Genomic DNA, 26,430 nt, shown 5'->3' with positions numbered 1-26,430 from the left:
TACAATCACAGTCCAGATGTATTCCACACATTAAGAAAGGTGGAAGGAAGGCAAAATGATTACCGGTATAGTTAAAAGAGAACATAAGTGTTGTGCGACCCGATCGCGACCACACGCGATCGGGCCTCCCTACCTCCTCCGGCGGGTTCATCCCGGCTCCCCATGTGGGCGGGCCGCGGCACAAAGATGGCGTCCCCCCGAGGAGCAGCGTCGGCAGTGGCGTGGCTGGCTCCACCCCTTAAAGGGGTCGAGGCGCGGAGTAGGGGCCGTCCCCGGAAGATGACGTCAGCCTAGGAGGGAGATTTAAAGGCGACTCAGTAAGAGACTGATTGCCTTTTCAACAGGTTCCGTGCTTTGCTTGTGGTGCTGTGTTAGTGTTGGACTCCTGCCTTCCTTGACTCCGTATTGCCTGCTGCCTGCCTGGACCCGGATTGGACTTTGACCCTGCTTACCTGCCGCCTGCCTGGACCCGGAATGGACTTTGACCCTGCTTGCATGCTGCCTGCCTAGACCCGGATCGGACACTGACCCCTGCCTGGAACCGGTACTGCGTGTCAGGTTCTTGGCCTGTATCTCCGTGTTGTGAGACTATTACTAGAGATACTAAGGGGCTGACCTCTTCTGGATTCCACCTTCCGGAGACGAAGGGCACCAAGTTCCTAAGGTGGGTGACCTCTCGCTTCGGGTCAAGGGTCCACTGTATAACAATAAGAATATAAGACATTCCATACTAGGTCAGACCAAGGGTCCATCAAGCCCAGCATCCTGTTCCAACAGTGGCCAATCCAGGCCATAAGAACCTGGCAAGTACCCAAAAACTACGTCTATTCCATGTTACTGTTGCTAGTAATAGCAGTGGCTATTTTCTAAGTCAACTTAATTAATAGCAGGTAATGGACTTCTCCTCCAAGAACTTATCCAATCCTTTTTTAAACACAGCTACACTAACGGCACTAACCACATCCTCTGGCAACAAATTCCAGAGTTTAATTGTGCGTTGAGTAAAAAAGAACTTTCTCCGATTAGTTTTAAATGTGCCACATGTTAACTTCATGGAGTGCCCCCTAGTCCTTCTATTATCCGAAAGAGGAAATAACCGATTCACATCTACCCATTCTAGACCTCTCATGATTAAGCTCATCCCTTAATTTATAGGCAGGTGCCACTTTCACTAAAAAAAAACAAAACCATCAACAAAAACTTTATTGAGAATTCGATCAGACCCCGGTAGGCCACTACCAGACACATAGTGAATTCACTAATACATTTAAAGGCAGTTAGACACATTCCTACTCCCATAGCAACCTAAAACTTAACTAGGAACTGATCAAAATTGAGATGAAGGCAGCAGTCCAGCAGCAAGAGGGGGGCTTCCCAGTCTTTTGCATCGAGTGTCACATGTATGATTTTTTACCCACCGGTGAGAAGTTGTACATGTGCATGCGATGCAAAGAGCTCCTGGCTCTCAGAGAACGAGTCCGATCTCTGGAGGCTAGAGTGGCAGACCTGGAGGAGCTGAGGCAGACAGAGATGTATATAGATGAGACTTTCAGGGACATAGTAGTCAAGTCCCAATTTCAGACTGGCAGCCCTGGTGCTGCCTTGGAGGAAGAAGGTCTCATGATGGGAGAGCACCAACCAGGTGTAGCAGGAAAGGATCCTGTAGCAAGGACCTGCTCTCCAGGTGATGCATTGTCCTTTCGCACTGAGGATATCTCCCCAAGGCCTACTGCCCAGGAGGGAAGGGTTAGGTCGGCCGTCATAGTTGGTGATTCGATTATTAGGAATGTAGATAGCTGGGTGGCTGGTGGGCGTGAGGATCGCCTGGTAACATGCCTACCTGGTGCAAAGGTGAAGGACCTCACGCGTCACCTAGATAGGATTTTAGACAGTGCTGGGGAGGAGCCGGCTGTCGTGGTACATGTGGGCACCAACGACATAGGAAAATGTGGGAGGGAGGTTCTGGAAGCCAAATTTAGGCTCTTAGGTAGAAAGCTTAAATCCAGAACCTTCAGGGTAGCATTCTCTGAAATGCTCCCTGTTCCACGCGCAGGTCACCGGAGGCAGGCAGAGCTCCGGAGTCTCAATGCGTGGATGAGACGATGGTGCAAGGAAGAGGGATTCAGTTTTGTTAGGAACTGGGGAACCTTTTGGGGAAGGGGGAGTCTCTTCCGAAGGGATGGGCTCCACCTTAACCAAGGTGGAACCAGACTGCTGGCGCTAACCTTTAAAAAGGAGATAGAGCAGCTTTTAAACTAGAACAAAGGGGAAAGCCGACAGTTGCTCAGCAGCGCGTGGTTCGGAGAGAGGTATCTTTAAAGGATACTAATGATGCATTAGAATTAGGGCATCCCGACAGTGAGGTTCCAATAATTAGAAAAGTAGTCCAAGTGCCTGTAACTAAAAATTCACCTGAGCTAAAAAATTCTAACTTATCCCTATCAATTAAAAAGCAGAATGAAAATACAAACAAAAAACAAACTTTGAAATGTTTGTATGCTAATGCCAGAAGTCTAAGAAGTAAGATGGGAGAATTAGAATGTATAGCAGTAAATGATGACATAGACTTAATTGGCATCTCAGAGACATGGTGGAAAGAGGATAACCAATGGGACAGTGCTATACCGGGGTACAAATTATATCACAATGACAGAGAGGAGCACTCGGGAGGAGGTGTGGCACTTTATGTCCGGGATGGCATAGAGTCCAACAGGATAAACATCCTGCATGAGACTAAGTACAAAATTGAATCTTTATGGGTAGAAATCCCTTGTGTGTCGGGGAAGACTATAGTGATAGGGGTATACTACCATCCACCTAGTCAAGATGGTTAGACGGACAGTGAAATGCTAAGATAAATTAGGGAAGCTAACCAAATTGGTAGTGCAGTAATAATGGGAGACTTCAATTACCCCAATATAGACTGGGTAAATGTATCATCGGGTCACGCTAGAGAGATAACATTCCTGGATGGAATAAATGATAGCTTTATGGAGCAATTGGTTCAGGAACCGACGAGAGAGGGAGAAATTTTAGATCTAATTCTCAGTGGAGCACAGGACTTGGTGAGAGAGGTAACGGTGGTGGGGCCGCTTGGCAACAGTGATCATAATATGATCAAATTTGATTTAATGACTGGAAAAGGAACAGTGTGCAAATCCAAGGCTCTCGTGCTAAACTTTCAAAAGGGAAACTTTGATAAAATGAGAAAAATTGTTAGAAAAAAACTGAAAGGAGCAGCTACAAAAGTAAAAAATGTCCAAGAGGCGTGGTCATTGTTAAAAAAAATACCATTCTAGAAGCACAGTCCAGATGTATTCCACACATTAAGAAAGGTGGAAAGAAGGCAAAACGATTACCGGCATGGTTAAAAGGGGAGGTGAAAGAAGCTATTTTAGACAAAAGATATTCATTCAAAAATTAGAAGAAGGATCCAACAGAAGAAAATAGGATAAAGCATAAACATTGGCAAGTTAAATGTACGACATTGATAAGACAGGCTAAGAGAGAATTTGAAAAGAAGTTGGCCGAAGATGCAAAAACTCACAGCAAAAACTTTTTAAAATAGAGCCGAAGCAGAAAGCCTGTGAGGGAGTCAGTTGGACCGTTAGATGATCGAGGGGTTAAAGGGGCACTTAGAGAAGATAAGGCCATCGCCGGAAGATTAAATGATTTCTTTGCTTTGGTGTTTACTGAAGAGGATGTTGGGGAGGTACCCGTAATGGAGAAGGTTTTCATGGGTAATGATTCAGATGGACTGAATCAAATCACGGTGAACCTAGAAGATGTGGTAGGCCTGATTGACAAACTGAAGAGTAGTAAATCACCTGGACCGGATGGTATACACCCCAGAGTTCTGAAGGAACTAAAAAATGAAATTTCAGACCTATTAGTAAAAATTTGTAACTTATCATTAAAATCATCCATTGTACCTGAAGACTGGAGGATAGCAAATGTAACCCCAATATTTAAGAAGGGCTACAGGGGAGATCCGGGAAACTACAGACCGGTTAGCCTGACTTCAGTGCCAGGAAAAATAGTGGAAAGTGTTCTAAACATCAAAATCACAGAACATATAGAAAGACATGGTTTAATGGAACAAAGTCAGCATGGCTTTACCCAGGGCAAGTCTTGCCTCACAAATCTGCTTCACTTTTTTGAAGGAGTTAATAAACATGTGGATAAAGGTGAACCGGTAGATATAGTATACTTGGATTTTCAGAAGGCGTTTGACAAAGTTCCTCATGAGAGGCTTCTAGGAAAAGTAAAAAGTCATGGGATAGGTGGCGATGTCCTTTCGTGGATTGCAAACTGGTTAAAAGACAGGAAACAGAGAGTAGGATTAAATGGGCAATTTTCTCAGTGGAAGGGAGTGGACAGTGGAGTGCCTCAGGGATCTGTATTGGGACCTTTACTTTTCAATATATTTATAAATGATCTGGAAAGTAATACGACGAGTGAGATAATCAGATTTGCAGATGACACAAAATTGAAATCGTCAGCTCAGTGTGCTGCGGCAGTCAAAAAAGCAAACAATGTTGGGAATTATTAGAAAGGGAATGGTGAATAAAACGGAAAATGTCATAATGCCTCTGTATCGCTCCATGGTGAGACCGCACCTTGAATACTGTGTACAATTATGGTCGCCGCATCTCAAAAAAAATATAATTGCGATGGAGAAGGTACAGAGAAGGGCTACCAAAATGATAAGGGGAATGGAACAACTCCCCTATGAGGAAAGACTAAAGAGGTTAGGACTTTTCAGCTTGGAGAAGAGACGACTGAGGGGTGATATGATAGAGGTGTTTAAAATCATGAGAGGTCTAGAACGGGTAGATGTGAATCGGTTATTTCCTCTTTCGGATAGTAGAAAGACTCGGGGGCACTCCATGAAGTTAGCATGGGGCACATTTAAAACTAATCGGAGAAAGTTCTTTTTTACTCAACGCACAATTAAACTCTGGAATTTGTTGCCAGAGGATGTGGTTAGTGCAGTTAGTATAGCTGTGTTTAAAAAAGGATTGGATAAGTTCTTGGAGGAGAAGTCCATTACCTGCTATTAAGTTCACTTAGAGAATAGCCACTGCCATTAGCAATGGTAACATGGAATAGACTTAGTTTTTGGGTACTTGCCAGGTTCTTATGGCCTGGATTGGCCACTGTTGGAAACAGGATGCTGGGCTTGATGGACCCTTGGTCTGACCCAGTATGGCATTTTCTTATGTTCTTATGTTCTTAAACACCTCTATCATATCCCCCCTCAGCCGTTTCGTCTCCAAGCTGAAAAGTCCTAACCTCTTTAGTCTTTCCTCATAGGGAAGCTGTTCCGTAGCCCTTCTCTGTACCTTCTCCATCGCAATTATATCTTTTTTGAGATGCAGCAACCAGAATTGTACACAGTATTCAAGGTGCGGTCTCACCATGGAGCGATACAGAGGCATTATGACATTTTCCGTTTTATTCACCATTCCCTTTCCAATAATTCCCAACATTCTGTTTGCTTTTTTGACTGCTACAGCACACTGAGCTGACTATTTCAATGTGTTATCCGCTATGACGTTTAGATCTCTTTCTTGGGTGGTAGCACCTAATATGGAACCTAACATTGTGTAACTATAGCATGGGTTATTTTTCCCTATATGCATCACCTTGCACTTATCCACATTAAATTTCATCTGCCATTTTGATGCCCAATTTTCCAGTCTCACAAGGTCTTCCTGCAATTTATTACAATCTGTTTGTGATATAACGACTCTGAACAATTTGATTATCTCACTCGTCGAATTTCTTTCCAGATCATTTAAAATATATTGAAAAGTAAGGGTCCCAATACAGATCCCTGAGGCATGCCACTGCCCACTCCCTTCTACTAAGAAAATTGTCCATTTAATCCTACTCTCTTTTTCCTGTCTTTTAGCCAGTTTGCAATCCACGAAAGGACATCGCCACCTATCCCATGACTTTTTACTTTTCCTAGAAGCCTCTCATGAGGAACTTTGTCAAACGCCTTCTGAAAATCCAAGTATACTACATCTACCGGTTCACTTTATCCACATGTTTATTAACTCCTTCAAAAAGGTGAAGCAGATTTGTGAGGCAAAAGAGGCTGTTTTAGCCAAAAGATCTTCATTCAAAAACTGGAAGAAGGATCCAACATAAGAAAATAGGATAAAGCATAAGCATTGGCAAGTTAAATGTAAGACATTGATAAGACAGGTTAAGAGAGAATTTGAAAAGAAGTTGGCCGTAGAGACAAAAACTCACAGTAAAAACTTTTTTAAACATATCCAAAGTAGGAAGCCTGTGAGGGAGTCAGTTGGACCGTTAGATGTTCGAGGGGTTAAAGGGGCACTTAGAGAAGATAAGGCTATCGCGGAAAGATTAAACGATTTCTTTGCTTCGGTGTTTACTGAAGAGGATGTGGGGGAGATACCAGTTCCGGAGAAGGTTTTCATGTGTAATGATTCAGATGGACTGAACCAAATCATAGTGAACCTAGAAGAAGTGGTAGGCCTTATTGACAAACTGAAAAGTAGTAAATCACCTCAACCAGGTGGTATACACCCAGGGTTCTGAAGGAACTAAAAAATGACATTTCAGATCTTTTAGTAAAAATTTGTAACCTATCATTAAAATCATCCATTGTACCTGAAGACTAGAGGGTGGCTAATGTAACCCCAATATTTAAAAAGGGCTCCAGGGGCGATCCAGGAAACTATAGACCAGTTAGTAGTGTATTTGGATTTTCAGAAGGCGTTTGACAAAGTTCCTCATGAGAGGCTTCTAGGAAAAGTAAAAAGTCCTTTTTACTTTTTACATAGGTGGCGATGTCCTTTCATGGATTACAAACTGGCTAAAACACAGGAAACAGAGAGTAGGATTAAATGGTCAATTTTTTTCAGTGGAAAAGGGTAAACAGTGGAGTGCCTCAGGGATCTGTACTTGGACCGGTGCTTTTCAATATATTAATAAATGATCTGGAAAGGAATATGACGAGTGATGTAATCAAATTTGCAGATTATACAAAATTATTCAGAGTAGTTAAAACACAAGCAGATTACTGCACAATGTAAATAATCTACCTCTGTAAAGATTTATATTTATTCTTGTCTATTCCTGTCCTCTTCCTCCCCCAGTTTCAACAACCTTGTTATATTGTAACTTTTTTACTTCCTCTGCACTGGTTAAAACAAAGTTATTGCACCCCCCTGTTAATTGTAAACCGGCATGATATGATTGCATCATGAATGCCAGTATAGAAAAGATTTAAATAAATAAAAAAATAAAATAAATAAAATTGTGATAAATTACAGGAAGACCATGTGAGACTGGAAAATTGGGCATCCAAATGGCAGATGAAATTTAATGTGGATATGTGCAAGGTGATGTATATAGGGAAAAATAACCCTTGCTACAGTTACACAATGTTAGGTTCCATATTAGGTGCTACTACCCAAGAAAGAGATCTAGGCATCATAGTGGATAACACATTGAAATCGTCAGTTCAGTGTGCTGCGGCAGTCAAAAAAGCAAATAGAATGTTGGGAATTATTAGAAAGGGAATGGTGAATAAAACGGAAAATGTCATAATGCCTCTGTATCGCTCCATGGTGAGACTGTAACTTGAATACTGTGTACAATTCTGGTCGCCGCATCTCAAAAAAGATATAGTTGTGATGGAGAAGGTACAGAGAAGGTTGACTAAAATGATAAAGGGGATGGAACAGCTCCCCTATGAGGAAAGGTTAAAGAGGTTAGGACTGTTCAGCTTGGAGAAGAGACGGCTAAGGGGGGATATGATAGAGGTCTTAAAAATCATGAGACGTCTAGAACGGGTTAATGTGTATTGGTAATTTACTCTTTCAGATAATAGAAAGACTAGGGGGCACTCCATGAAGTTAGCATGTGGCACATTTAAAACTAATCGGAGAAAGTTCTTTTTCACTCAATGCATAATTAAACTCTGGAATTTGTTGCCAGGGGATGTGGTTAGTGCCGTTAGTGTAGCTGTGTTTAAAAAAGGATTGGATAAGTTCTTGGAGGAGAAGTCCATTACCTGCTATTAAGTAATTTGACTTAGAAAATAGCCACTGCTATTACTAGCAACAGTAGCATGGGATAGACTTCATTTTTTGGTACTTGCCAGGTTCTTATGGCCTGGGTTGGCCACTGTTGGAAAAAGGATGCTGGGCTGACCCAGTATGGCATGTTCTTATGTTCTTAAGCCCCAGTTCCTCCAGGACATATGGAACGAGGGGCTCCAATTCCTCCTTGTGAAATAAGTGGACGACTTTTAGATCATCCCCATCCAGGAGCAAAGGCTTCTCCGGGTCCTCTTACTGATCGGTGCCACCACCAAGAGGAGGAGCCAGGACCACATGCTGAAGTAATGGGCTCATGAGTTCCGCAACCCCCGAGGGAGATTCACCTGGGCCGCTCCAGAAAGCAGGACCCCAGGTCTTCCAGACTTGGACCAAGCCTAATGGCTCCGGTCGCCTGGGGACCTTTTTGGGTGGACCAGAATAAGGACCTTGCGTAAGAATGCCCCCCTGCTGAGACTAGCTAGCCAAACAGGCTTTGTGCATCAAGAGCACAAAGTCCGGAGTAAAAGCAGGCTGGTTTGCCAATTCCCCCTCCAGGGAAACGGGTTCATCCTCAGAAAAATCAGAGTAATCATCCCTAGGGTCCCCCAGACTCCCTGCAGCAGGTGACAGAGCCGGCGGGAGATCCCCTCTCCCAGCCACCTTTTCCTGAGCTGCAGAAAAAGTTTTTAAGATGGCTGCTGTTCCCACGCTTACAGAGAACGGATCGTCATCACTCTGCTGCGAAGCAGGATGCTTACCTGCATCTTGGGCCCTGCCTGAAGTCTCTGCTATCGCTCTTGAGGACCCCTCCCCACTGGGAAGGCAACGAGAGCAAAGACCCGCGCGAGAGAGCCGTGAGGATGACTCTCCACAGGCTGAACAACCAACCTCAAGGGCATGGCCACCGCAAGGAGGGAGTGATCAGACTGGCGCCCACCTGAAGAACACCTCCCCCCCCCCCCCCTACCCCGAGCCTGCCGACGCGGTCCCCCACTGAAGAAAAACAGATCGGCCCTGCCATGCTCACAGCCTTGTGACTATCTTCTATTTTTTTTTAAGGCACAATATCGTTTAGAAGGACAGGCTTCTCTTGATCCTGGCAGAGAAATGGGAAGGGGGGGGACCGGACCACCGGTATCATCCTGGGCACCTCACCAACAATAGGGAGCACTGTACCTGCTGCCAGAAAATGAGAAAAATAGAAAAAAACTGAAAGGAGCAGCTACATAGGTAAAAAGTGTGCAAGAGGCATGGGACATTGTTAAAAAATACAATCCTACAATCACAGTCCAGATGTATTCCACACATTAAGAAAGGTGGAAGGAAGGCAAAATGATTACCGGTATAGTTAAAAGATAACATAAGAACATAAGACATTCCATACTGGGTCAGACCAAGGGTCCATCAAGCCCAGCATCCTGTTTCCAACAGTGGCCAATCCAGGCCATAAGAACCTGGCAAGTACCCAAAAATTAAGTCTATTCCATGTTACTGTTGCTAGTAATAACAGTGGCTATTTTCTAAGTCAACTTAATTAATTTATTTTATTTATTTATTTATTTTTAATTTTTATATACCGGAATTCCTGTATACAATACAAATCAATCCGGTTTACAAGTAACGAAAAGGTTGCCCTGGTCTGGGAGGTTAGACCAGGGTTTTTTTTTACATGGAACATTGAACAATAACAATCAGCCATTGAACCTTATTACAACTATTTAACCTTATTACAATGAACATTGAAAGTAATAATAATTATATTTAACAAATTTAACAATTAACAAAACCTTAACCGTGTAATGAATAGTATGTGTGAGTTCATCTTTTTACAAGGAATTTTAGTAACGAATATGGTCTGCAAAAAGCGGCTATATAAAGGTGAATAACGACTGTTAAATAGACATGAGAATAAGTAAGTGCGGGTATGAAATTAAGTGTCAATGTGTTAGTGACACCCTGCAATGGTTGGATTTGAGATTAATAGCAGGTAATGGACTTCTCCAAGAATTTATCCAATCCTTTTTTAAATACAGCTATACTAACGGCACTAAACACATCCTCTGGCAACAAATTCCAGAGTTTAATTGTGGGTTGAGTGAAAAAGAACTTTCTCTGATTAGTCTTAAATGTGCCATATGCTAACTTCATGGAGTGCCCCCTAGTTTTTCTGTTATCTGAAAGAGTAAATAACTGATTCACATCTACCCGTTCTAGACCTCTCATGATTTTAAACACCTCTATCATATCCCCCCCCTCAGCCGTCTCTTCTCCAAGCTGAAAAGTCCTAACCTTTTTAGTCTTTCCTCATAGGGGAGTTGTTCCATTCCCCTTATCATTTTGGTCGCCCTTCTCTGTACCTTCTCCATCACAACTATATCTTTTTTGAGATGCGGCGACCAGAATTGTACACAGTATTCAAGGTACGGTCTCACCATGGAGCGATACAGAGGCATTATGACATTTTCTGTTTTATTCATCATTTCCTTTTGAATAATTTGCAACATTCTATTTGCTTTTTTGACTGTCGTAGCACACTGAACCGATGATTTCAATGTGTTATCCACTATGATGCCTAGATCTCTTTCTTGGGTGGTAGCACCTAATATGGAACCTAACATTGTGTAACTATAGCATGGGTTATTTTTCCCTATATGCATCTTGCACTTATCCATTTTTCAAAATTTTTAAAGATATTGAACTCTTCCCAGTCAAAAGAAAGCATAAATCCCAAGCATCCTCATCAAAAACTTTGCCTAAGTCATTCTCCCAGGCAGCTGTATGACTGGGTTTAGCCTCCATTACTCTCAGCAGTAAGGAATAAAGTTTTGATATTGCTTTAGTGATCCCCTCAGCCCTATCGCAATATGTTTCAAATAGAGTTTTAGGTCGTTGCAGGTCCCTAATTACTGCTCGGGAGCGGATAAAGGATGCCACCTGCATGTAAAAGAATCTTTTGCTTTTCCGGAGTGCAAATTTCTCACAAAGGATTTCAAACAGTAACAGGCCCTTCCCATCCCAAATTAGTCCTAATCTGGTTAAACCCAATTTACTCCATCTAACTGACATCTCTGGAAAATTACCCGGTGGGAAAGCATTATGAAAAAGTAAGTCCTGGACCAATATTGCTTATTCCCAACCAACCTCTTCCTAAATTTAGACCATATTTCAAGAATCACTTTGGAATAAGGGAACAAATCTTCCCAGTATCTTCTTGGAACACCCCGGATGCCCCAATAAACTATAACCATTTCGATACCAATCCAAATTTTCTTTCTGCACTCATAATGCTACTCCAGATCTGCATGCAATTGTGCAGCTGCATGATAATACCCCAACCTGGGGACTTTTAAGCCTCCCTGCCCTTTTGGTTGGAAAAGAACATCCTTAGGCACCCTAGGTAGCCTTTTCCTCCACATGAATCCAAAAATCCTTCTCTCCCATTTTCGTAAAATGGAATCTGGAACCTGTATTGGCAGAGTCTGGAAAATATAACAGAATCTGGGTAATACATTCATTTTGATAGTATGGATCCTACCTAGCCAGGATAAACGCAGTCTCTCCCACCTTACTAGATCTCTAAATGTCTCTGACGTTAAGGGTTTATAACTTGTCGAATAGACAGCCCTCATTCGTACAAAGCCGCACCCCAAGGTACTTCATACTCTCTTTGTCCCGGCGAAAAGGCAGCTGAGCCTGCAGATTATAAACCCCCTCTGGTTGTAAGTTAATATTCAAGACCTCTGACTTGTCTTCATTAACCTTAAATCCTGATACATTTCCAAACCCCCCGCAAAACATCTAGTACATTCCGTAGTGAATGTTCTGGTTCAATTAATGTAAATAAGAGATCATCAGTGAACAAGGTCATTTTATAACAGTTCTTCCCCACTGACACCCCTGAAATGAATGGACTCGACCAAATTTTAACAGCTAGGGGTCCCAAAGAAAGTGCAAACAAGAGGCGAAAGCGGGCATCCCTGCCTGGTTTCCGATTGTACTGGAAACAGCTCAGAATACCCTCCATTAACCCGAATCCTAGCCTTTGGATAGTGAAATAGTGGTTGAACCCAGTTTGTAAAATGTTCCCCCAATCCCATTTTCTGCAACACTTTAAATAAAAAAGGTCAATGTACCCTGTCAAATGCCTTTTTGACATCTATCGCCAATAAAACCGACAGGATATCTCGACTTTTAACACACCACATTAAATTTATGACCCTCGTCACATTGTCAGCAGCTACCCTGCCAGATACAAAGCCCAAAACCTAATAAGGGAGCTACGTTACCTAAACGGGTGGCTAAAACCTTCACTAAAATTTTGAGGTCCAAATTTATTAATGAAATGGGCCATTATGAAGCACAAAGTATGGGGTCTCGCTCATCTTTTGCTAAAATGGTTATACCAGTCACATTAGCTCCTACTGCCAATGCCACATTTTCCTGCAGAAAATTGAACATCTCGACCAAAGGTCCAATGATGACCGGTCTAAAGGTCTTATAAACTTTGAGGTAGATTTTTAAAAAATGCGCGTTCGCGTACTTTAGTTGGCGCATCAGTCGCAAACAAAAGTACGCTGGATTTTAGTAGATACGCGCGTATCTTCTAAAATCCAGGATCGGCGCGCGCCGAGCCGCGCAGCCTGCCTCCATTCCCTCCCCTCCCCTCACCTTCCCCTCCCTTCCTCTACCTAACCCACCCCCCCCACCTTTGTCCACGGATTTACGCCTCCCGGAGGGAGAAGTACATCCACGCAACCGGGGGCGGTTCCGGAGGGCGCGGCCACGCCCCCGGACCGCCCCGGGCCGAAACCACGCCCCCAAAACGCCGCGTCGATCGGCCCCGCCCCCGACAAAAAACCCCGGGACTTACGCGAGTCCTGGGGCTCTGCGCGCGCCGGCAGGCCTATGGAAAATAGGCGCGCCGGCGCGCAAGGCCCTGCTCGCGTAAATCCGCCCGGATTTACGCGAGCAGGGCTTTTAAAATCCGCTCCTTTGGATGACAACCCATCAAGCCCCAGTGCTTTACTGGACTTGAGATCCGAAATCACCATGGACACTTCTGGCTCAATCTTTCTGTTCAATAAGTCCCTAACTTCTTCTGTAAGGCCTGGAAGAGTAACCTCCCCAAGGAAGGCACCGACTTCAGCTTCCTCAATGTTATTATCTACTACATAGAATTGAGCAAACCACTGAGACAGAAAGTTACTCTCATATATACTTCCCCTCCTTGGTTTTTATCTTCAAAATTTGATTTTGCATAGCCCTAGTCTTCAGCCTTCTGGCCAAGAAACTCCCCGCCTTATTTCCAAATTCAAAGTATTTCTGTTTAATTCTGTCCATTTGCATAGCTGACTCAGACAAGTTTAAATTTTGTAGTTCTTGTTTCACTGACTCAAGCAGAACCAAGATTGATCCCTCTGGTTGCCATTTATGCCTTATTTCCAACTTAGCTATTTTCTGCATTAACTTCACGCTCAATCTTTCCTTTTCTTTCCTCAGATACACTGACCGGGAAATAAATTTACCTCTCACTACAGACTTCAAGCACTCCCATACTATAATGGGGGTTACCTCACCGTTCCTATTAATATAGACATATTGTTTAATGTCCGTCATTAAACACTTGGTGAAAGATTTATCAGATAATAAATCCTCATTCAATCTCCAGTACTTTGTACCACCCCGATCTCTTCCTAATTCAACTCTACCCATACTGGAGCGTGGTCGAAACACGTTATATTTCCAATCCTAGCTCCTAGCATTTGTCCCACCAAAAAACCTATCCAGTAAGAAAATCTATCCTGGAGTAGAAGGATTGCGGCTTGGAGTAAAAAGAGTAATCTTTCTGTGTTGGATTCCGCAATCTCCAGATATCTATTAGTCTTCAGTTAGTAAACAGAGCTTTCAGTTTATCTCTCTGAACATTAGATATTTATTTATTTATTTTATTTATTTATTCATTTTTCTATACCGACATTCGATCTGGCATATCACATCGGTTTACATATCACACTTGCACCTCCAGAAATGTCCAAAAAGGGGTATCTGGTCAAATTAAAGTCGTCTCCTATTAAAAGACGACCCTCAGCCCAGTCATGAAGCGTTTTTGACAAAGAAGTGAAAAAATTTATGGGGAGACATTGGGAGCATACACATTAACTAAAGTAAAAAGCTGTCCCTGGATATTCGCTTTTAAAATCAGAAACTTCCCCATTTGTATCTCTGACACATCCACTACTAGCTGCTTAGAGAACAAAATCCCAACCCCACCATATTTATTATTCTTCGCAAAATACTGAGTATGGTAATTTCCCACCCACGTCAATCACTCATACTGGGCCTTCAAATGTGTCTCCTGACAAAAAAAATCATGTTGGCCCTCAGAGTCTCCAGTTCCTTTATCAAGAGTTTTCTCTTTAGAGGAGAATGCAAACCTTTAACATTCAGTGACATTATTTTTAATTGCACCATTAGGATAACACCCTCCTCCCAACATCCTGCCCGCTAATACAAATACCCCACATAGGACACATTCTGCCAATAAACTGCCACCTGGAGATACACACACATACAGATACACCTGTCCTCCCCGTCCTATGCTAGCGCTCCAAAATCTCTTCCCCTTCCCACCTACCACCCCTCCATCTGAACACCTCCATATGTAGTGGTATTTTTCTGTACGTACCCGGATCAGTCCAGACTGCTGGGTTATGCCTCCCTTCCAGCAGATGGAGACAGAGAAAATCTTGAAGAGCACCCCCTCTTGGTACGGTGTGCCACCTGGAATCCTTCAGTATTTCTTTGTCTCCAGCAGATGAAGGTAGCAGAACCTGAGGTCCTGATCCTTTAGGGCTATTCTTAAAAAAAATATAAAATAAAAGAAGTTGATAACTTCGGCTCGGTCAAACAGATTTAAAAAAAAAAAAAAAAGCAGGTAGGAGTACAGTTCCTCCCAGGGGGTTGTAGGTCCTAGTGGGACCAACCCCCTGGATGCAGGCAGGGCTAGGTGTTAGTGACCCTGATTGCTCCTGTTCCCAGACCCGGTGACTGTTAGTATTTGGGGGCATACCGGTGGTCCGGTCCCTCTCTCACCCAGAGAAATTTCATTCCTCTGGTGAGACCTCCGCCATCCAGAGAAGTCACATTCCTCTGGTGAGACCTTTTTCACACACAAAAAACCCCCCATAAATACCGATCATTTTTTCAGGTCTCCTGGGTTCCGGAGGTAATCCTTGTGGTTCCCTCGCTCATGCCTTCACCGAGCCACGCCGTGAGCGTCCCACTGTTTGACCTGTGGGGAGCACAGAAAACCTCTACTTCTCTCACCTATGTCAGGGTGTGGAAAGTCTCTTTGATTCTTGGTGTAGCAGGCAAGGGATCCTTCCTCGTCACGCTTCAATACCGCACATCCTGGCCTTTTTTCAAGAGGGCCTAGGCAAGGGATTATCCTATAGTTCCCTCAGGGTACAAGCTTCAGCCTTGGGCTGTCTTCGCGGCAAAATGAAGGGGGCGTCTCTAGTGGCCCATCCCGATGTGGTACGCTTTCTCAGAGGAGCGAAGCACTTAAACTCTCCGGTCCGTGCCGTGTGTCCTTCGTGGAGTCTTAATTTGGTGCTCCAGGTTTTGAGTGAACGTCCGTTTGAACCTTTCCAGAGGGCTACTTTGAAGGATTTAACCCTCAAGACGGTGTTTTTGGTGACCATCTGCTCCGCCAGGAGGGACTCGGAGATTCAGGCCCTTTCCTGCCGAGAACCTTTTCTGCGTTTTTCTGATTCTGGGGTGTCGCTTCGGACAGTGCCATCCTTTCTTCCGAAGGTCGTCTCTGCTTTCCACTTGAATCAGTCTGTGGAATTACTGGCGTTCCCAGGTTTGGATCGAGAAGCTCCTCATACTCGAGAATTGAGGCGGTTGGAAGTCAAGCGGATTCTCTTGCATTACCTGGAGGTCACCAATGAGTTTAGGGTTTCAGATCATCTCTTTGTTCTATGGAGTGGTCCCAAGAAGGAGCATAAGGCGTCGAAGGTGACCATTGCCCGGTGGTTGAAGGAGGCTATAGCATTGGGTATATTTGCCGCAGGCGATCGGTTCCGGACAGTCTCAAAGCTCATTTGATTCGGTCACAAGCTGCTTCCTGGGCAGACAGTCAGTTGGTTACGCCGCAAGAAATTTGCAGGACGGCAACTTGGAAGTCTCTGCATACCTTTGCTAAGCATTACCGTCTGGATGTAAGGGTGCCGGAAGTCGACAGTTTTGGGAGCAGTGTCATTTGAGTGGGACTCTCTAGGCCCCACCCCAATTAGGGAAGCTTAGGTACATCCCAGCAGTCTGGACTGATCTGAGTATGTACAGGGAAAGGAAAATCGGTTCTTACCTGCTCATTTTCGTTCCTGTAGTACCACGGATCAGTCCAGATGCCCGCCCATTGGGCGTACTGCTTTGAGAGTCCGCTCGTTTATTTCCTTTAGATCTGGAAGAAGATTAAAAATATGATTGCAGTTTTCAGAGTACTCCTGATATGTACATAGTTGATGTTCTTCTTATCCAGTTTGATCAAGCCGTTGGTTTAAAATTTGTTATTTTGCTGTGGTATTCTTTATACTGAAGGATCGCAAGTGGCACACTGTACCAAGAGGGGAGGGTGCCCTTCAAGTTTTTTTCTCTGTCTCCATCTGCTGGAAAGGAGGCATAACTCAGCAGTCTGGACTGATCCTTGGTACTACAGGAACGAAAATTAGCAGGTAAGAACCAATTTTCCTATATCTCCCGGCATGAGGAATGATCCCCAGTGAAATGTGACCTCAAGTCATATCTTCCCCAACCATCCCTAAGATCCTCACAATCCCAAACTAAAGTGATAACAAAAGGAAACATTAGAAAGACTTATAGCATCTCAGTCCTCAGTGCAGTAGGCTTCTGGCAAGAGTTTAGCCACCCCTGCAGTAAAGCTACTGGAGTCTGAAGTAAACTAGCAATCATGCTCCAAACTCGAGGCAAAGAACAACCACTTTATCAACCACTTGCCATTCCAGGTGATGAGGGACTCCTGGGTTGCCTGTGCAGTCTTCTACCAGCCCCTGGTACTCTCTGCCATTGTGGTTATTTGATCCTCCTCCTCAGTGACTGATCTTTATGCTGAGGGACAGTCACTCCTATATCCTGCAGCAATATTGCCACCATTTTCACTCTGGCTGTTTTGCCTTGGATTGTAAAAGACAGTCCAAACGGGAAAAGCCAGTGATTAACTAACAGCTTCTCTTTTCAATACTGTAATTATACTTTTAAATTCCCGGCGCTTCTTAATGGTAAAAGGCGAAAGATCTTGAGAAGCCTCGACTTTCTGGTCCCTCCATTGTGTTGGCCCCATCTTTCTAGCCAGCTGAGCGATCTTTTCTTTAATTGAGAAAGTACGGAAGCATGCAACAATGTCAAGTGCAAATTTCCACATTGTATACCTGGAGGATAGCAAATGTAACCCCAATATTTAAAAAGGGCTCCAGGGGCGATCCGGGAAACTACAGACCGGTTAGCCTGACTTCAGTGCCAGGAAAAATAGTGGAAAGTGTTCTAAACATCAAAATCACAGAACATATAGAAAGACATGGTTTAATGCAGGGGTCAGGAACCTTTTTGGCTGAGAGAGCCATAAACACCACATATTTTAAAATGTAATTCCATGAGAGCCATACAATATGTTTAAAACTAAATACAAGTAAATGTGTGCATTTTATGTAAGATCACACTTTTAAAGTACAATAAGTCTCTGAAAATATTACACCAGGCCTTAAGACACAAATACATCTCCTATTAGGAAAACGGACCAAGTCAGGCTGCTATAGAGTCCTACACAGAAACTACACGCCAGCAGAAAACCTCACCTGAATCCCGTGCTGTCCCTCACCTAACATAGAATAAAGAGACCAAAACGCATAACAAGAAGCATGCAGAAAAAACTGAATTGGAAACTGCAACAAGCCAGAGTCTCTGTATGCAGTGTAACAAAGGAAAAAAGAAACATCACCCATCCTTATAAAACAAATCAAGAAATATAAAATCATCAGCAGTAAAACTGTACTAACAAAAAGAACATATTTCGAAACAGCTGATGAGTGGAATATCCAATAATTAAAAACTCATATAAAACATTTCCAGATACCAACAAAATATTTCAAAATAGCAGACACAAAGACCCAGTAATGAAAAATAATAAGGATACAAAATTTTTTTTGCTCTGCATACCTGGGAACGTTTGATATCCAGGTGTCCTGAGATTGTTCTGAATTAGCAGGAGGTGGGGTGGTTTGCTTGGAACTTTCTCCTCTCTCAGTCACATACCAGCGCTCTCTCTCACACTGGCTCTCAATGACACACATGCTCTCAGTACTCACATATACACATGTTTTTTCTCTCTCACTTATATAGGCTCTTAATTACACATTTACACACATGCTGTCTATCTTTTCACACTTACACACACACAGGCTTTCAATCACATAAATACATGCTGTCTTTTTCTCTCACACACAGACTCTCATTCACATGCTTACAAACATGTCCTCTCTTTCTCTCTCATTTACACACAGGCTCTCAATCACATACTCACATGCTCCCTCACCTAAATCAGCTCTCAATGACACACAGAGACACATGGTCTCTCTCTCTCATTTAAACACAGGCTCTCAATCACATACTCACATGCTCCATCACCTAAACCAGCTCTCAATCACACACAGACACACATGATCTCTCTCTTACTTATACACACAGGCTCTTAATCATACATACACATGATTTCTCTCACACACAAAGGATCTCAATCATACACACATACCCTTTCACACAAACAGGTTTTCAATCACAAACTTACACATACAGGTTCCCAATGGTAAACTTACATTCATGCTCTCTCTCTCACACAGGCAGGCTCTCAATCACAGACATACTCTGTTTCACATGTTCAGGCTCTCAATCATTCACATACATGCAATCTCTCACACACACACACGCACACACACACACACGCACACACACAGCCCCCCCCCCCCCCCCCCCGCGGCCCGGAAGTGGAAGTGGAGAGTATCGGGTGCCTGCGCGGCAAGAAGAGGCCACGCTAGTGCGCTCGGCATCGGCCCGAAGAAAAGAAGACTGCAGCGCGGCTCGGAGGAAAATGAAGAGGTTCAGCCGCGGCCGATGGGACTCCGCCTCCGCGAGGGCTGAAAATGAAGAAGTTAGCGTTGGGAGGAGGCTGCTGCTGCTGCCGCGAGTTCCCGGGGGGGGGAGAGAGAGAGTGAATGAGCAGCCTCCTCCCAACGCTAACCTCTTCATTTTCAGCCCTCGCGGAGGCGGAGTCCCATCGGCCGCGGCTGAACCTCTTCATTTTCCTCCGAGCCGCGCTGCAGTCTTCTTTTCTTCGGGCCGATGCCGAGCGCACTAGCGTGGCCTCTTCTTGCCGCGCAGGCACCCGATACTCTCCACTTCCACTTCCGGGCCGCGGGCGGGCAGAAGAGAGCACGCCGGTGCCGCTGACTCCAGCTACCCTGCCGCGTTCCGCCCGGGCTGACAGCATTTTAAGCCCGGGCGGAGGAGGACCGGGCAGCAGCTGGGGCAGCGGGAAAGTGTGGCGACCCTTGTCTGCGAGCCAGATGCAGCCCTCAAAAGAGCCATATCTGGCTCGCGAGCCATGGGTTCCCGACCCCTGGTTTAATGGAACAAAGTCAGCATGGCTTTACCCAGGGCAAGTCTTGCCTCACAAATCTGCTTCACTTTTTTGAAGGAGTTAATAAACATGTGGATAAAGGTGAACCGGTAGATATAGTATACTTGGATTTTCAGAAGGCATTTGACAAAGTTCCTCATGAGAGGCTTCTAGGAAAAGTAAAAAGTCATGGGATAGGTGGCGATGTCCTTTCGTGGATTGCAAACTGGCTAAAAGACAGGAAACAGAGAGTAGGATTAAATGGGCAATTTTCTCAGTGGAAGGGAGTGGACAGTGGAGTGCCTCAGGGATCTGTATTGGGACCCTTACTGTTCAATATATTTATAAATGATCTGGAAAGAAATACGACGAGTGAGATAATCAAATTTGCAGATGACACAAAATTGTTCAGAGTAGTTAAATCACAAGCAGATTGTGATAAATTGCAGGAAGACCTTGTGAGACTGGAAAATTGAGCATCCAAATGGCAGATGAAATTTAATGTGGATAAGTGCAAGGTGATGCATATAGGGAAAAATAACCCATGCTATAATTACACAATGTTGGGTTCCATATTAGGTACTACAACCCAAGAAAGAAATCTAGGTGTCATAGTGGATAACACATTGAAATCGTCGGTGCAGTGTGCTGCGGCAGTCAAAAAAGCAAACAGAATGTTGGGAATTATTAGAAAAGGAATGATGAATAAAACGGAAAATGTCATAATGCCTCTGTATCGCTCCATGGTGAGACTGCACCTTGAATACTGTGTACAATTCTGGTCGCCGCATCTCAAAAAAGATATAATTGCGATGGAGAAGGTACAGAGAAGGGCTACCAAAATGATAAGGGGAATGGAACAACTCCCCTATGAGGAAAGACTAAAGAGGTTAGGACTTTTCAGCTTGGAGAAGAGACGGCTGAGGGGGGATATGATAGAGGTGTTTAAAATCATGAGAGGTCTAGAACGGGTAGATGTGAATCGGTTATTTACTCTTTCGGATAGTAGAAAGACTAGGGGGCACTCCATGAAGTTAGCATGAGGCACATTTAAAACTAATCGGAGAAAGTTCTTTTTTTACTCAACGCACAATTAAACTCTGGAATTTGTTGCCAGAGAATGTGGTTCGTGCAGTTAGTATAGCTGTGTTTAAAAAAGGATTGGATAAGTTCTTGGAGGAGAAGTCCATTACCTGCTATTAAGTTCACTTAGAGAATAGCCACTGCCATTAGCAATGGTTACATGGAATAGACTTAATTTTTGGGTACTTGCCAGGTTCTTATGGCCTGGATTGGCCACTGTTGGAAACAGGATGCTGGGCTTGATGGACCCTTGGTCTGGCCCAGTATGGCATTTTCTTATGTTCTTATGAGTGCCTTTCCAATTTTATTGTAGACTCGCATTCCAGTGGCTCCTCAGTTTCCAGAATCGTGGAGCAGATACTATGTATGCAGCTACTTCCTGCACTCCACGGAAACGAAGATTTGCCTATCGGGACCTTTCGGGACATCTACTAATTTCTCCTCCAATTCGCCAGAAGGTTTTGAAAGGTTCACCAACACTTCCCAGCAGCCGATCATATCCACAGCCTGATCTTCCACATGGGCCTCCGTTTCCTCCACTCTGCCCCAGTTCCGCAATGTCCCCCCCCCCCCTTCCCCGCAATTCTGCTATCACCACCCCAAAACCAGCTTTAATGACTGCCATGTCTTGCCTGACTTCCGTGAGCCATGTTTGAAGTCGACTCGGGACAGCACGCTGGAATCGTCCCCATTCACATCTGTGACATCAGTGTCTGGAGCGAGACCTGCAATTTCTTCCTCCAGACCGGCCGCCCACGTTAACTCTCTGTTTGTAAAAGAGAAATGCTTCAGATCGGGTTGTTTTTTTCTTCTGTGACCTCTTGAAGCTTTCCCACACAACTGGCACTATTTATGAGGGATCGCAGTGGGACTGGAGCGCCGGCCGGCTCAGGTACAGGTCCCGGCCGCACCCCACAATGAGAATCAATAGACTCATCCACAGGAAGAAGCCATAGGGGGCAGACTTACCCTCTTCAACCAAAGATGGGTCGAGAAAACGTTGGACAAGTGGGTCCTAACCATCATTCGAGAGGGATACTATCTTGACTTCCACAGCATCCCTCCAGACAAATTTGTGAGATCACAGTACCACGCCCTCTCCAAGAGGATGGCAGTGGAAACCACACTGACAAAACAACTCAGCCTAAAGGCGATAACCTCAGTGCCCATGCATCAACAAAATACTGGTCACTATTCCATCTATTTTATCGTCCCCAAGAAGGAGGGAATGTTCCGGCCCATCCTGGACCTCAAGACCATCAATCGCTACCTGAAGGTACAGCACTTCCGCATGGAAACCCTAGGCTCTGTCATAAGGGCAGTACAACTGGGAGAATTCCTGACTTCACTGGATCTATCCGAAACCTATCTCCACATCCCAGCCCTCCACGACCATCAGCGCTTTTTACGCTTTGCGATACTGGACCATCATTACCAGTTCTGGGTGCTAACCTTCGGACTAGCTACCGCTCCTCGGATGTTCACCAAAATCATAGTGGTAGTGGTAGCGACGCTGAGGAAAGAAGGAATCCTAGTACATCCCTATCTGGACGATTGGCTGATCAGGGCAAAATCTCCAGAGGAAAGTTACCAGGTGACCACCAGAGTCAAGAATCTACTGCAGAATCTTGGGTGGGTCGTCAACACAGCCAAAAGCTGCCTGCAGCCCTCCCAATCGCTAGAGTACTTGGGAGTCCGGTTCGACACCAAACAAGACAAGGTCGTTCTTCCTCCTACAAGGAGAAGGAAACTGATGGACCAGTTGCTAAAACTGTTGAACTATGCTCGCCCCAAGGTATGGGACTACCTCCAAGTCCTCGGTCTCATGACAGCAACCCTAGAAGTCGTCCCATGGGCAAGGGCCCATATGCGCCCACTACAGCGTTCACTACTGTCACAATGGAATCTGATGTCCCAAAACTATTCCATTCGCCTCCAGCTACCGGCAGAGGTTCGGACCCAGCTCCAATGGTGGCTACAGGAAGACCATCTGAGCAAGGGAGTAAGACTATCCCCACCGACCTGGATCTTGCTCACCAGAGATGCGAGCCTGTGAGGGTGGGGAGCCCACTGCCAGGAACTGACGGCCCAGGGGCAATGGGACAAGGAAGAGTCGGGATGGAACATAAACCGACTGGAAGCCTGAGCAGTCAGACTAGCCTGCCTACAATTCAGTCACAGACTTCAGGGGTGAATCTGTCAGAGTCATGTCAGACAATACCACAACAGTTGCCTACATCAACCGCCAGGGAGGAACCAGAAGCCAACAGGTGTCCTTGGAAATAGACCCCCTAATGGCATGGGTGGAAGCAAACCTGCAAGGGATCTCAGCCGCCCACATCATGGGAAAAGACAGCGTCACTGTGGACTACCTCAGCAGAGACAGTCTAGACCCAGGGGAATGGAGGCTGTCATCCACAGCCTTCCAGTTAATAGTAAACCGCTGGGGAACCCCAGCCATGGATCTCCTGGCAACCCGGTCCAACGCTCAAGTTCCTAAGTTCTTCAGCCGCAGATGAGAACAGCAATCCCGGGGAATCGACGCCCTCGTCCAGACCTGGCCACATGAAGACCTGCTGTACGCCATTCCCCCATGGCCACTACTGGGCGGGATCATCCACAAGATAGAACACCACAGGGGACTAGTACTTCTAGTGGCCCCGGACTGGCCAAGAAGGCCATGGTACGCAGACATGCGAAGACTTCTTGCGGGGAACCCTCTGTGCCTATCTCCACACAGGGACCTTCTCCGCCAAAGACCGATCTTCCATGTAGACCCAACCCGATTCTCTCTTACGGTCTAGCCATTGAGAGGACTCGCCTGAAGAAGAGCAGATATTCTAAGGCAGTGATTGACACCTTGCTTCGAGCACGCAAGTTTTCCACGTCTCTAACTTACATACGAATATGGAGAATATACACGAAGCCTGGTGTGAGGACCACGACATCCTTCCACGAACAGTCAAAATCCCCATGATCCTGGAATTTCTGTAGGATGGCTTGAAGAAGGGGTTGTTTCTCAACTCCCTCAAGGTTCAGGTGGCTGTGCTGGCCTGCTTCAGAGCCAAAGTAGATGGCATCAGTCTATCATCACATCCTGACATTTCCTGCTTCCTGAGAGGGGTCAAGCAAATCCGACCACCTCTAAAGTGGCCGGTGCCCCTATGGAATCTCAATCTAGTACTAGACTTCCTAGCGGGAACTTCCTTCAGACCTACACGCGGTCTGTCACTCTGGCCCCTGACCTTGAAGACTGCATTCTTAATGGCAATATGTTCAGCCCATCGCATCTCCGAGCTTCAAGCACTATATTGTCGGGAACCGTTCCTCAGATTCACACCGGGATTCATACAGCTTTGCACTGTCCCCTCCTTCCTCCCGAATGTGGTTTCTCATTTCCATCTAAACCAAACCATCTCGAGACGAACATAAGGACTTGGAAGACTCACGCCATCTTAACGTCGGCAAACTCCTAGTCTGATACCTGGAAAGATCGGAATCAGTACGAAAGATGGACCACCTATTTGTCCTTCACAGCGGGAAGAAACAAGGGGAAGTGGCCTCGCGGGCAACCATAGCCTGCTGGATCAAAGAAGTAATCAAGGCGGCCTTCGTAGAGGCAGGGAAGCCTCCACCTCTACAAGTCAAGGCCCATTCCACAAGGGCCCAGGCAGTGTCCTGGGCAGAAACTAAGATGCTGTCACCCGCTGAGATCTGTCGGGTGGCGACGTGGTCCTCCATTCACACCTTCTCGAGGTTCTACCGCCCGGATGTCCAGGCCTGGGAGGACACAACATTTGCAAGGGCAGTACTAAGTGGGCCACGGGCAGCCTCCCACCCGGGTCGGGAGTAGCCTTTGTACATCCCATTGGTCTTGAGTCCATCTGCTACACGCTAGGAAATGGAGAAATTACTTACCTGATAATTTCATTTTCCTTAGGGTAGACAGATGGACTCAGCATTCCGCCCATGGCTGCTCCAAAATCCGGAAACCTCGGGTGACAATTCCAGAGAGCAAGACAAGCATGGGAAAGCAAGATATTACCCCTAGCCCATAGTTGCTGGGTATCGGCGTTTTTCGGTTGAGTGCACTGGCAGTCTCCAATTGGAAATCAGTTTAGCCAGTCCAAGTTAATCAAGTTAGCCAAGTTAATCAAATTATTAAAACACATATATATCCACAATTGCTTTTCAAGGAGAATACTGAAGAGCTAAGCTTCCTGCACGGGTATATGTATGCTGACGTCAGATTGAAATCTGACTCCGTCTCCCAACTGCTATCAGGAGTACACTATACCCATTGGTCCTGAGTCCATCTATCTACACTAAGGAAAACGAAATTATGAGGTAAGTAATTTCTCCAATATAACCCTTCCATACACCAGAGACCCCCTCAGTGTAACTCGCCCATACATCATCCACTCCTCAGTTTAACCCCCATACACCAGAGACCACTCACTGTAACTCTCCCATAAACCAGAGACCCCCTCGGTGTAACCCCCATACACCAGACACCCCTCAGTGTAACCCGCCCATACACCAGAGAACACCTCAGGCAAAAACTCACAGTAAAAACTTTTTAAAATATATCCGAAGCAGAAGCCTATGAGGGCGTCAGTCATTTGGACCGTTAGATGATCAAGGAGTTAAAGGGGCACTTAGAGAAGATAAGGCCACTGTGGAAAGATTAAATGATTTCTTTGCTTCGGTGTTTACTGAAGATGTTGGTGTGTGCAAGAGGCATGGTCATTGTTAAAAAAAATACCATCCTAGAAGCACAATCCAGATGTATTCCACACATTACGAAAGATGGAAAGAAGGCAAAACGATTACCGGCATGGTTAAAAGGGGAGGTGAAAGAAGCTATTTCAGGCAAAAGATCTTCATTCAAAAATTGGAAGAAGGATCCAACAGAAGAAAATAGGATAATGCATAAACGTTGGCAAGTTAAATGTAAGACATTGATAAGACAGGCTAAGAGACAATTTGAAAATAAGTTGGCTGTAGAGGCAAAAACTCACAGTAAAACCTTTTTTACATATATTCGAAGCAGAAAGCCTGTGAGGGAGTCAGTTGGACCGTTAGATGATCGAGGGGTTAAAGGGGCACTTAGAGAAGATAAGGCCATCGCGGAAAGATTAAATGATTTCTTTTCTTCGGTGTTTACTGATGAGGATGTTGGGGAGGTACCTGTACTGGAGAAGGTTTTCATGGGTAATGATTCAGATGGACTGAATCAAATCACGGTGAACCTAGAACATGTGGTAGACCTGATTGACAAACTGAAGAGTAGTAAATCACCTGGACCAGATGATATACACCTCAGAGTTCTGAAGGAACTAAAAAATGAAATTTCAGACCTATTAGTAAAAATTTGTAACCTGTCATTAAAATCATTCATTGTACCTGAAGACTGGAGGATAGCAAATGTAACCCCAATATTTAAAAAGGGCTCCAGGGGCGATCCGGGAAACTACAGACCGGTTAGCCTGTCTTCAGTGCCAGGAAAAATAGTGGAAAGTGTTCTAAACAACAAACTCACAGAACATATAGAAAGACATGGTTTAATGG

The 26,430-nt window shown here is 44.9% G+C and overlaps 1 protein-coding gene across 1 annotated transcript in view; it reads left to right on the top strand.

Annotated features, from left to right (window-relative positions):
- PRR15L (proline rich 15 like) overlaps positions 1–26,430 on the top strand; it is a 96,159-nt gene that overhangs the window by 33,026 nt on the left and 36,703 nt on the right. The window lies entirely within an intron of this gene.

Source organism: Rhinatrema bivittatum, chromosome 12, assembly GCF_901001135.1.
Source record: "Rhinatrema bivittatum chromosome 12, aRhiBiv1.1, whole genome shotgun sequence".
In the NCBI taxonomy this organism is placed as follows: domain Eukaryota; kingdom Metazoa; phylum Chordata; class Amphibia; order Gymnophiona; family Rhinatrematidae; genus Rhinatrema; species Rhinatrema bivittatum.
This window is presented reverse-complemented; position numbering and strand designations above follow the sequence as displayed.